This window comes from Petaurus breviceps, unplaced genomic scaffold (assembly GCF_028583685.1).
Source record: "Petaurus breviceps papuanus isolate PSGF00001 unplaced genomic scaffold, PetGlider_PUasm1.0 90919, whole genome shotgun sequence".
In the NCBI taxonomy this organism is placed as follows: domain Eukaryota; kingdom Metazoa; phylum Chordata; class Mammalia; order Diprotodontia; family Petauridae; genus Petaurus; species Petaurus breviceps.
Genome location: NW_027187378.1, coordinates 37,799,028 through 37,812,495, shown reverse-complemented (window position 1 = coordinate 37,812,495; position 13,468 = coordinate 37,799,028). Strand labels below are relative to the sequence as shown.

General features: G+C 40.2%; 1 long non-coding RNA gene across 1 annotated transcript; it reads left to right on the top strand.

Moving 5' to 3' along the window:
- The first annotated feature begins 277 nt into the window (after positions 1-277).
- On the top strand, positions 278-6,600 carry LOC138151826 (uncharacterized). The gene is made up of 2 exons (XR_011165930.1): positions 278-580; positions 6,065-6,600. It is a non-coding gene; the product is annotated as an uncharacterized lncRNA (long non-coding RNA).
- The last annotated feature ends 6,868 nt before the right edge of the window (positions 6,601-13,468 follow it).

The window sequence follows — 13,468 nt, the reverse complement described above, 5'->3', positions numbered from 1 at the left end:
AGGGCATAAAACAACGAACCACACAATAACAGAATTGGGAAGACATGGCTAGACAGCAACTCATGTTATAAAACAACAACACTAGAAGATTAATAAACTCAATGTGACTCAACAGTCAGGACATGAAAGCCAAAAAAAGCAAATGCCATCTTGAGTTTTATTAATAGGCAGTTTCATTAAAAATAGGCTTGAGTTTCATTAATAGGCAAATAGGACAGGTGGTGCTAATTCCACCACACTCTGGAGGCAGAGTGCAGAGGCTGAGGAGCCCATATTGGAATACTGTGTCCATGTGTCCTGCTCTGAGCACCATATTTTGGTAGGGCATTAACAAGAGAAGAGTCATCAACATATTTTTCTGTGTTACACATAACCCTTAATAAATACTTTGTTAATTTGATGGATAGCTTGCCTTGTGGCACTCAGCTAAAGGAACTGGAGAGCATTAACATGAAAAAAAGAAAACCTAGGGGAGATACAATGGCTAATTTCAAGTATTTGAAGAGATGTCCTAGGGAAGAAGGATTGAATTTATTCTACTCTGGAAGAGCTGGGAACTGTCAGTAAGAGTCACAAAAAGGTAGAGTGAGTCTGAATTTGAGGGGAAATGTTCTAATAAGTGTCTACAAAGTGGGGTGGGCTGCCTCAGAATGCAGTGAGTTTCACATCTCTGGAGATTTTTGTCTCTGGATGATTACTTGGAGATGTTGTAGCAGGATGTGTTCAGAAATAAGCTGTACTAGAATTTCCATCTATCTCTGACACTCTGTGATTCTTTTTCTGTTTCCCTCCCTCATGTGTTGGGGAGTGAGGGGTGGTGGTAGGGGTGGGAGGGCAGAACCGTGACCAGAATGGAGAAAGGAATAGTGTGTAGGACTAAGCAGAAGTGAGTGACTATGGAATTCACACCCATTTTCTCCCGTTTTCTCTTCCACAAATGGTAGAGAAAGGGTTAAAGCTTCAGTTCTGACCCAGTGGAGTTAGGAATTTTTTGAGAATTTCCTCCTTCTGCTTCTAACTGTTTAAGGATGTGCCTCAAATGGGGGCTCTGAATCCCAATCTGTCCTGACTTGATTTGGGGAAAATTCTGCCAACTGCACACTTAGGTACAAAGGACATGGCAAATAGATCAGAATTTCTTTGAACATCAAAGAGTCCAGGGGTGACTTGACAGCAAGCAAGGGGGAAACAGAGAAGTTGTTGGGCCCTGTGTTGATGGTATAAAGATCAAACGGGGCCCAGTGGAACATAATGCTCACCTAAATCTCCTGACTCCAGGAGTCTCCAGACTGCCTGCCATGCCCTGCAGCTTGGGCATTAGTAGGGAAGCAAGGTGTCTCTCTTCATTAGGGGAGACAGAAGAGCAATGGAAAACTTCCCACTGATCCAGGGAATGAACTTGTAGATAATTTTAAAGGCCAGAAATGAAGGGGTTCGCCTGAACAAAAGACATTAAGTCAGCATGTTCTTTCTCACTGATTTCCAAATCCCAGTTGCACAGTTATTCTGGAGCCTCTCATATACCATTCATACTATCTACCTCCACTCCCAAGGGACTGCTAAGTCCAATGGCGCTCCCTTAGATCTAGGCCATGAGGGGTATGCAGGGTTGAATGGTGGGAGTACTGGTACCCTGCTTTTAACTGGATGGTATGGAAAGAGTTCTAGGCCTAGAGTTCATAGACCTACACTATCTCCCTACCAGGTTTACTGTGAGGGAAATTTTCTATGAATTGTAAAAAGGCTAAATTTATATAAAGGTAAATTTTTTTAGCTATGTCATGGTAGAAGATGCAAGAGAATAGAATTAACTTTTCAAAAATGTCTTATTTATTCTATAAGTTGGGAGTGGGGTGGGGGGAGAGGTATGGTTTTCATAAAATCAGTCTAAGTATATAACCATATCCCTCCTGATTGAGGTCCAATGGAGAGTCCTAGACTTAAGAGAAGAATGTCACTTGAGGCAAATCCTGAGTTCATTTACTTCCTGACACATGCTCCTGATTGCCAAGTTTGGCCCATTGGTAATTCCTCTGCTCTCAGTTCATCCTTTCCTTGCCCAGACACACCCAATAGGCCTGACCATAGTCTCCTGAGTCTTGTTAATCAGAGCAAGAGATACACTTGCTTCTTTCCTCCACTCTCTTTGTTTTCCATTCCTTTTGGCATGTGGGAGGAAGAAATGGTGCCTGTGGCAGTGAAGGATGGACTGTTCAGCAGCTCAATGATATTTCCTATTATTGCACAACCTCACTCAGGCCTGGCTTATGTCAAAGGCTGGAACTCACCTTCTGGGATGGCCTCCGGGGATGACCCCTTCCTGCTAAAAACCCCTCGGATTCTATGAGAATAGAATCATAGGGTCAAAAGCATGATTGCCACTGGACTCTACTGGGGAGGAGATTTGGAGTTTCTTGGGGAGGCTGAGTCCTATTCCTGCCACACTCTGTGAAATTACTTGACTTGACACCTCTGGCCTCTTTGTCACCCCATTCTTAAAACAAAAATAAAGAAAGCCTCTGAGGAAACTAGGTGTCACAGTGGACAGAGTGCCATAAGAGGAGTCAGGAAGATCTGAGTTCAGATATAATCTGAGGCATGCCTTTACTAGCTGTGAGATGCTGGGCTAATCACTTAACCTTTCTTTGCCTCAGTTTCCTTATCTGTAAAGTGGGAATAATAATAGCACCTACCTCCCAAAATTCTTGTGAGGATCAAAGGAGATGATATTTGTAAAGTGTTTTGCAAACCTTAAAAGCATTTTATGAATGAAAACTATGATGGTGATGTAGTAGTACTAGTAGCAGTAGAGGAAGAAGTGATAGGTATGTAGGTAGGTAGATAGATAGATGGATAGATAATAGATGGACGGATAGATGGATAGATGGATAGATGGATGGATGGATGGATGGATGGATGGATGAATAGATAGATAGATACATAGATGGATGGATAGGTGGGTAGATGGATGGATGGGTAGATAGAGCATTCATCAAGCACTACAGATATAAATTAAAGCAAGCAAGATAACCCCTGCCCCCAAGAAACTTACATTCTAGTAAAAGAAAACACATAAAGGGAAGCTGGAGTGATTTATAGATAAGTGCCAGAAAAAAATGGTGGCTTGTTCTGGGCAAGATAAGATAAAAGTTCATCTAGCAGAGCTCAGAATAGTTGCAATTCAATTCAGTTCAATTCAGTAAACATTTATTAAGCATCTACTATGTGTGAGTAGCTATGCTTAGAATTTATTGCAAAGAAAATAAAAGAAAGACATTCGCTGCCCTCAGGGATCTTACAATCTAATGGGCACAGAAAAAGACAAAAGGAACCAGGCAAAGTTGTAGATAGAAGGTAGAATGAGCTGAAAGTCCAATATCTGTCCTATCTAAAAGAGCTATAGGGAGGAAGTGATTCAATATGGTTTGGAGTGGATGGCCAGGAAATAAGAACAAAGTCTATGGTTTGTACTCTCTTTGTATTTCCCAAAGGTCCTAGTATACGGTGAGAGTGTAGAGCACATAGTAGGTTCTCAAAACTTTGGGGGCAGGGAGCTACAAGTATATCCAGACCCATGTTGTCTTTGGAGTATGCCTCCCAGAAGCATGTGAGTGGGTCCTACAGCATGGCAATATCACCCAGAATAGACTGTGGGTGAATAGGCAAGCTTCCTGATTAGCAGTTTAAAAAGAAGATGAAAATCTCAAAGGAATGACAAATTGTGAGTCTTAGAGCTTACATTTGTGAGAGGCCCATCTAGGATTGTATTCCTTGTATGGATAAAGCTGTTTGAGTATTGAGTCAAGGTAACATTACCTACATATGAGCAGGAACCCATTGAAAATACTGCCATTTCTGGTTGGTTTGTTTTTTTCTTTCTTGGCTGTAAGCTGACAGTAAGTTTTCTAGTGTAACTTTTACAGAGAAGACGGTTGCTTTTAGACTTCTTATCCAAAGACCTACGTTTGTATGTGACCATGGCCACTGCCAGAGACCTAGTGAATAGAAGGTCAGCCTTGGAGCCAGAAAGACCTGCTTTCAAGGCTTACTTCTGACAGTAACTACCTTTGTGACTCTGGTCAAGCCTCTGAATGCTCTAAGCAAGTTTCTAAACTTGAAGCTACAGATGAGGTGTTAGCCTATATTGTTAGAAGGAATTTCCTCCCCGGGGAGTTCTCTATGCCAAAACAGGGTCCCCCTCCCTGGGACCATGAGCAAGTCCCTTTAAGCTCTCTGAGCCTCAATTTCCAAATCTATAAAATGAGAATAATAATGCCTATTGCACTTGCTTCATGGGATTTTGTGGGACTCAAATAGATGATGTATGCAAACCTTAAAACACTATATAAATACATATAACAGATAGTTATCTATATATAGTATATATATTCTATATAACATATTATATAATATAATTAATGCTAAAATAAATTAATATTAATATGATTATAATTATATGATTATTATATAACAGATAACAAATAATAGATAACAGATATTACTGCTAAAGAGACATTATTGAATTGTAACTATACAGAGTGTTCCAAAAGGTCTTACAGCTGTTTTAAGCTTTTTAATTTAAAAGTTAAAGACTTTTAGGACGTCTCATACATCACACTGGTGAGTACAGAGCTAAGTATTCACCATAGCTTTACAATTTTTGAAAAGTAAGTGCCCCAAAACAAGAATGCCTTCTCATCAAAACCTACTGATTTAGAGGATTAGCTGTAAGAACACTGAGGATATAGGAAAGGCTTTGTTTTACTATGTTATGGATGCCTTGTGGCAGGAGTTCTTAATCCTGGGATTGTGAACATTTAAAAAAATATTTGGATAGCTGTATTTTAACATAATTGGTTACTCTATGCATTTAAAACCATGATTCTGAGAAGGGGTCACTTGGCTTCACCAGGCTGACTGTTAAAGGGGTCTGTGACACACACAAAAAAGGTTAAAACTTCTGCTTTAGGAGAATGTAAAATATACCTACAAGGTACATAGGAATCAATAAGAGACATGGGTATCATATGAACTGCCTGAAGCTGTGTGGGATTCCAGTATCCCCAAAGAAATAACTGCTAATGGTACCATTTAAGAATTAATTATTTCGCTGTTAATGAGGAAATAGGAAGAAATTAAAAAAAAAAAAATTTTTAAATCCTCCTGGGGCAACAAGGATATGGTGAAGAAGTGAAAGACCTGCTAGGGAACAGGAGAAGAGATACTTAGTTAAGGCTATCATTTCAGCACCTTATGAATCAGTAACAGGACTATTCTCCATAGCCAGGGAGCTGGTATCCAAGCCATCTTTATCAGCCAGTGATTGGGTCAATCATTAAGGCACCATCAGCCTACTAGTACAATCACAATGGATCCCATATGAAATGCTCTAGTCATTTTCCAGGGAACATCTCTGAAATATATCATAGAAGTAATTTTTTATTGTTCAGTCATTTCGGTCATGCCAGACTCACACCCCATTTGGGGTTTTCTTGGCAAAGATACTGGAGTGATTTGCCATTTCCTTCTCCAGCTCATTTTATAGATGAGGAAACTGAAGCAAATAGGGTTAAGTGACTTGCCCAGAGTCACACAGCTAGTAAATGTCTGAAGCTGGATGTGAACTTAAGAAGATGAGTGCTACTCCAGACCCAGCACCCTATCTACTGTACCACACAGCACAGTAATGCAGAGATGTACTGATAAAGAGAAGCAAAGGAGGCTACCAGGAAGCCTCAAATGTTTGATGTCATATAGTCCCTGAAAACACAGCATCTTAAGATGATGATGAATGAGAGCTTCTGGAGGTCAGATAGACAATCTGGTGGTGTGGAAATTATACTGGGAATCTAGATCAAGTTCCTCAAAACTGTCAGACAAAAAAACCAAGGGAGGAGCAGGAGGTTGATATATATATAATGAAAACTTATGAGTTCTATTATTGACTGAACAGCAACAGTCATTCAGTTACTTAGAACTGACATAGCTAAGAAATTAGAAGTGGAGAAGTCTATCTCATATGGCAGTAGAAGATTGACTGATAGTGTGATTATGTCATCCACAGATTGGAGTTTGTGGCTTTCAAGTGGGCCATTATTGCTAAGTTTTGAGCCTCCACATATGGAATTCACTTTCACATTTGGATGGACCATATGGACGACAACTCCAAGACATCTGTTGACATGTTTGGACAAGCACTGTACTGAAGGCTGCCTGCCCATGATGGGTCATGGCACTAGCCAGCCACGAGTTGAGTGTTGTGAGAGACAACAAAAAGTTAAGTTTCCACAGAACTGCTAAAAATTACTGAAGTAATAACTACTGATAATAAATTGTGAGAAACAATAGGGAGTTAAGCTTCCATGGAATTGCTAGATATTACTAAAGTAAGATAAAGGAAGTTAGCAAGCAGCAGGTGGACCTAACCAATGAGAAGACAAAGGCCTTGAAAGACCTTCAGACCAGAATAAAGGACTATGATGAAGGGAAGTTTCTGTGCTAACAGTATAAAGCTCTTCTCATTTTTGTCTTCTGGCCACTTCTGGCCAGAGGTGTTCAATTCCTCTAAATTTCTCCTCTATAAACTTCTTTTGTTACCCAGACTTTGGTATCAATGATGTTTGCCTTTCTAACACTGTGTATTATCAGCCAAGGAAGAGAAAGAGTGTTTGGAGTAAGAGAAAGAGTAAGGAAATCATGGATTAAAATCCCCTAAAAACCTACTTCCTTCACAGAGGAGTTTCTGCCTAACAGGAAAGGAGGTGGGGATGACTACCCTCATGTGCCATCACTGTCTCTAAAAATATCGCTCCCTAACCAGAAAAAAGTAGGCAACTCTTCCAAACTCAGAAGTCTGGACTAGAATCCAGGCCTCCTAACTCCAAACTCTGGGTTCTTTCTGCTGCACTGTAGTGACTTCCAAGTTTGACATGATTAGGAATCCTGTAGCATAACCTACCTAGCACTTAGTACAGTTGCTACATTTTGTAGAGGCAACAGGATGTAGCAGGTAAAGTGTTGGGCCTGGAGTCAGGAAGATCCAAGTTCAAATTTGGCCTCAAATACTTACTATCCATGTGACCCTGGACAAATCACCAAGCCCTGTTTGCCTCAGTTTCCTCTTCTGTAAAATGAAACAGAGAAGGAAATGGCAAACCACTCTAGCATTTTTGCCAAGAAAACTCCAAATGGGATCCTGAACAATCAGACATGATTGAAAAAACAACATGACTAAACAACAGCCAAAAAAATTTACAAGAAGCCAGATTTCAATTTAGTATAAAGAAAAACTTCCTAACAATCCACATTGCCCAGTAATGGAATGGTCTGCATTCTGAAGTGTTGAGTTTCCTGTCATGGCAAGTATTTTATAGAAGCTAGACAATAATAAAAAATGTCAAATCTGTTTTAGAGATGTAAATTGAAGTTGCCTAGTTTATGGTTAAAGGTATCATGTTTGTCATGCTTTTACCCCTCAACTAGAAACCCAAAAAAACTTTTAGTGGACAGCCCACAAGGCTGAACCAAATCCACACTTAGAAATTTACTAGTCATAACTCAGTTCAACAATCTAACTTGTAAACATTTATTAAGGATCTCATATGTGCTTTGAACTTGTGCTAATGGATGAAAAAGTAATAATAATTACTTGAAAATGCATTTAAATTCACTAATAATTAGAGACATAATTTAAAATAACTTCAAAGTACCAACTCACACTCACCAAAATGGAAAAAAATTATTAAAAGTAATGAAAATCAATGCAGAAAGAACATTCAGATCCTGTCTCTGCCACTAACTACCTGTATGACCTTAGAAAAATTATTTAACCTCCCTAGGCCATAGCTTCCTCACCTGTAAAAGGAGGAAGTTGAATTAGTTGCCCCTTTCTAAGTCTATGACCCCCAGGATCACTAATTGTTAGTGTGATTGTTGACTGGAGTCTTTCTGGAGAGCAATTTGGCAAGATAAAGTAAAAGTGACAAAATTAATCATGTCCTTTGTCCCAGTTATTCCATTTTGGGAAATTTACCCTGAATGGGTTTTTTACTTTTTAAAAGAACTATAGCTCTTCTAAAAGTTTCATAGAAGAATGATATGTAATCACTGAAAAACTGGAAGAAATCCAAATGTCTGGGAATGGAGAAATGATTGACTAAATTGTAATGCATTAATGTAATAGAATCCTATAGTGCCATTAAGATTGACAAATTTGAGGAATATGAGGAAATATGGAAAGACCCTTATGAAATAATGAAGAGTGAAAAAAAAAACAACGATGAAGAGAGTGGACACTAATCACAACCATATAAGAGAAAAAGTGAATAAGAATACATAATGAATAAAATCCTGATGGAAAAAAGGGTGACTGAAGAGTTGTTATGACATTTTAAAGGTTAATTTCATTTATTTAAATGTAAATAGTTGCAAAGCAAGTTTAAATCATTGAATGGATGTTCAACAGTGTTTATAGTAAATCATTTTTTTTTAAACACATTGCCCTGATCAGACATGCAGCTGTACGGGAAGATTACTTGTCAGACTAGCCTGACAATGAATCACAGAAAGGTTTTATTAAAGGAAAAGGAAATTGGCAAATATTATATATTCAGCAGTCTTACAATGATTGTAACCAAGTGACCCATGAAGTCCAAAAGGATTTCCCAATGTTAATAAAGTTTCAGCATGAAGAATTTTCTCAGAACACTGTTTCCCCTGAGCCATGATCGAGGGAAGCGGAAATAGGCTTGCTTTAGAAGTCAGGAGATGCAAGTTCAATTACCTGTGTGACCTTGGTACAGTCACTTCCCTTCCTCTGATCCTCAGTTTCCTCATCTGTAAAATGAGAGGCTTGGACTAATGATCTCCAAGGTCCCTTTTATCTCTGATATTCCACGTGCTTTTTAATGAACGTGTTGAATATGAACATTGAAATATGAACATCATTTTGAAAACTAGCTCATGGACCCTGATTAAGAACCCCTAAGTTATTGCATATTAAGTAATGATAATTTGTACTTACATAGCAAAGCTCTTTACATATGCTATCTCATTTGATCCTCATAGGTCCATTTTACCCCCATTTTACAGATGAAGAAACTGAGCCAAACAGACTGATTTGCCTGGGGTCCCATAGGTAGTAAGTCTGAGGGCGGATTTGAACTCAGGTTTTCCTGACTCCAGGCCAGGCGCACAATCTACTTCATGATCCGGTTGCCCCATCACTGAGGTAGGAAACATTGACATCAGGTAAGCGGCCTTGTTTGAGGAGTAATGGAGCCCAAGTATTCCTACGATGACTGGGAGTAATGATAAGAACCTAGACGCAGGGGTGAGGAACCTGTGGCCTCGAGGCCACATGTGGCTTTGAGGTCGTAGGTTCCCTACCCCTGCATCCTGAGTGTGCCACGTGTGAGGCTGGCCTCTCTCAGGCAGGTGGACCCTCCTTGTACTCTTGTTGTGGCCCTAAAAGCATTGTGCCAGAGGTATGGCGAGGTACTTCCATGGATTGGTGTGATTTAACCTCATCTTTTTTTTTTTTAAAGCAATCAGGGTTAAGTAATTTGTTCAAGGTTATACAGCCAGTTATTTCTGGGTGTGGTGCTTAGTATCTGAGCCCGGATTTGATCCAGGTCATCCCAACACTGGAACCAGTGCTCTTACTCCCTGAGCCACCTGGCCGCCCGTAAGCAATTGGGGTTAAGTAACTTGCTCAAGGTTACATGGCGAGGTGTTTCTGGGTGGGTGCTAAGTGTCTGAGCCCGGGATTCGATCTCCAGGTCTTCTCAACACTGGAGCCGGTGCTCTTACTCGCTGTGCTACCTGGCCGCCCCTTGGTTTAACCTCATCTTTCCAGTGACCTAGACACAGTGGATGTGTTTTGTCCCCTCTGGTGACTATGGTCCAACTGTGAACTGACAATCGTCTCCTTTGCCCTGAATCTTCCTTTCTTTCCTCTGTGCTCATGAATATTTCAAGTTTTGTCCCAAGTCTTCATTATAAGAGACTGTTACTTTTAGCATTGCTGACTGATGTCGCTCTTTCCTAAAAGCCTCTTAAGTTCCTAAAACATCTGTACTAGACCTTAATTAGATGATAGAATTGATAATAATAATAGCTTTCATATAACCCTACCACGTTCTAGGCATTGTAATATGATAATGCCAATACTATCTCTTTTATTTGGTTCTCACAACAGCTAGGAGAGGTAGGTACTATTATTATTCCCACTTTACAGATGCGGAAATTGAGACAAACAGACATTAAATGACTTCCCCAGAGCCACACAGTGTCTAAGGTCATATTTGAACTCAGGTCTTTCTGACTCCAAGCCTTGTACCCTTTCCATTACACCACCCAACCACCTCAATATCTTACATAAACAGATAATTATATAGGCAGCTAGGTGGCACAGTGAATAGAGCACCAGCCCTAAAGTCAGGAGGACCTGAGTTCAAATTCGACATCAGACACTTAACACTTACTAGCCATGTGACCTTGGGCAAGTCATTTAATCCCAATTGCCCTGCCTTCCCCCCTCCAAAAAAAAAAAGCAAAAAATTTTTAAAAAGAGAGATAATTAAAAACAGAAGAGAATGCTAAGTGCTGGAGGAAAGGTAGAGGGCAGTTAGTGATACAGGGAAGCCAGAGGAGGGACCCCTCTCTTCCAACTCCAGGGAGTCAGGAAAGATTGGGATTTCTTTAGGCATTTAAAGAATGTTATTTTGATAGGTAAAAAAGAGCCATGGGAAGGCATCACTGCTGAAGGAATGGAATGAACAAAGATTCAGACAGAAGAGGCAAAGGAATAAAGGGGTTTGAATGTATTCACAAACAGCTTCCTGGTAGAAGCACCCCTTTTTCTGAAACAGCCTGGGACATCACCAATAATTAGCAGCATTTCTCACCTTACATTCAACCTGAGAGCAAGAGGCTTCCTACACTTGACTCAGTTTCATTGCTCCTTCTGTTCTATTTGGATCTCAGTTAAAGTTTGGGCCCAGAATCACTGATCCATACAATAGGGCCTCATACATTCCAAGGGGTTTTTAATTGACAAATTCAGGTTGGGGTTGTCCCAGGACTGTCAAGGGAAGAAAATGAGATCTCATCAGAAAAACAAACAAACAAAGATCTGTTCTCCAATTCTTTCCATTGCTTCTAATATGTAATCTGGGACCAGTTCAATGTTCAAATATGCCACTGAGAGCCATTTCAGTATGTCATCTGTTAAATAATTACTATGCACATTTATATAGCACTTTAAAGTTTGAAAAACACTTTAGAGAGTTTTAATTGTGCTTTAAAGGTTGCAAAACACTTTACTAATAATTCATTTTATCCTCACAAAGACCTGGGGAGGTAGGTGTTATTATTATCCCCACTTTAGAAATGAGGAAACTGAGGCAAAGAAAAGTTAAGTGACATGTACAGGGTCACACAACTATTAAGTGTCTGACGCCAGAATTTGGACTCTGGTCTAATGCCAGGTACAGCACTCTATCACTGTTATCCAACTGCATTTCCCGTGTTCCTCACAACAACCCTGTGAGGTAGGCATTATTACCATCCCTATTTATCTTTGGGGAAACCAAGGCTCAGAGAGGTGAGGACCATATCTAAGGCCGGATTTGAATCCAGAATCTCCCTGACTAGGCTGTGCTGCTTCTTAAGACTAAAATGTTCAGTTTGTGGACATTTCCCCTTCATTGTTGGACTATCCCCCACCTCCAGGTTAATTACTCTAAGCACCAATGTGATAAGTCTTCTAAAACAGAAATGTTCAAGTCAATGCATAGCACAAAAAATTGAACAGTATCTCCAAGCAAACTATCTGCATAGGTATTGTACAGAGGCTTAAAACAACACTTTCAAGCAGGGTACATGGAGTGTCCAAGGGGGACTAGCACTTCTGCTGGGAGGGCTTTCCAAGACATTTTCAGAGCTGCTTACCCACCTTTGGCATCCATTCAATTCACACTCGTGGCTCCAAGAAGTTATAGCATGAACAGCATCCACACCCTGATAAACAGTCTGGACAGACAGGTTAAATGAGGTTGAAGGAAAGCAGAAGGTCTCAAACCCATTGTGAGTTAGCAGGATATCTACTCCAAGCATGTGAAGACTTACCCTGCCCTCAGAATGGGCAGGTGAGAACAGTTTGTTCCAATGCTCATGAAGGTGGCTGAATCAGGTGCTATGGAGTGCTTGCAGTTTGTTCAGACTTCAAAGACACCAAGGCCATCCACTGTATCTTGGGGCCATAGCCAGTCATCTTGACATTTGTGTTGCCACTGGACTTCAATGACTCAGGAAGAGAGAGTGAGGTAGACAACTTTGTGCAACCCTGACACACTTAAATTCAATTCATACACAAGTTAAGATATTGCCCTGTGACATGACTGGTTCTCTTCCAAGGACAAATAACCACAGCAAGGATCCCACAACTTGGAAGCATTAGTAACCCATTTTCTGCACGTAGTCCTTCAAAAACAGTTTCTAAACTCGATACAGCTTTGATCTGAGTCTCATGAAGCACTTTTCCTACAGTTTTCAGACAACTCTGACATCAGGTGTGAAAACAACCAGAACTGAGAGGGTTGCTGTCCCCTGATGGTGATGAGACTTCTGTGGCCAGAGGTTGGCCTTGATCTATGCTCTAAACACTCTTAAAATGACTTCTCTACTTTCCTGCTGTTTTGACAACTTTTAAAGGGTAACTACACATTTTCAGGAGTCATTGCCTGTTTATACAATCAAGACCTATAATAAAGCACACAGCTTTGGAAGGCAAAGCTTCAGCAAACTTGTAAGGTACAATTGTGACTCAGGGTTATGATTCTGTTAACTCCCCTAAGTTTTCAGCTCCATTCACCTCATCATTTGACTTTACAGGTAAATTGACCTTGGGAAAGGGTGACGCAAGGGGTAAAAAAAATATTTATTAGCATAACTCCTATAAAATAGATGGGCAGCTAGGTGCCCAACCTGGAGTCAGACATGACTGAAAATGACTGAACAACAACAAAGTAGAGAGGCACAATCAGCAGTTTGGGCTTCCTATAGGTTTGTTCTCGCAAAAGAAAATCCATTGCATCTAGCTACCCCAAATCTCAACATCCAGCCCCTTCTCTCTGAACTCAAGTAGGAAAAAAGGGGAAATCTTCCAAAATAGCTTCAAAAGGGCTTAATTTGCAAGCCCAAGCAAGAGAAAGGTTATCATAAACCTTCATGAGGCAACAAACGACTTTATAAAGGGACCAACTGGCTTTCAGCCCAGGAGAGAAGTTTCAGCCTCCACTCATCTTTCCTTTTGGAAAGGTCACACCCATGCAAAGAAAGAAAGGAAACATGATCAGTGGAAAAAAGAGTAAAGAGAGAGAAAAAAGAAGAGCTAGAGGAACAGAGAGTCTTCTCCACCGGACTTCCTTTGATTGACAAGTTTTGAGATACACTAGGAATTAATACA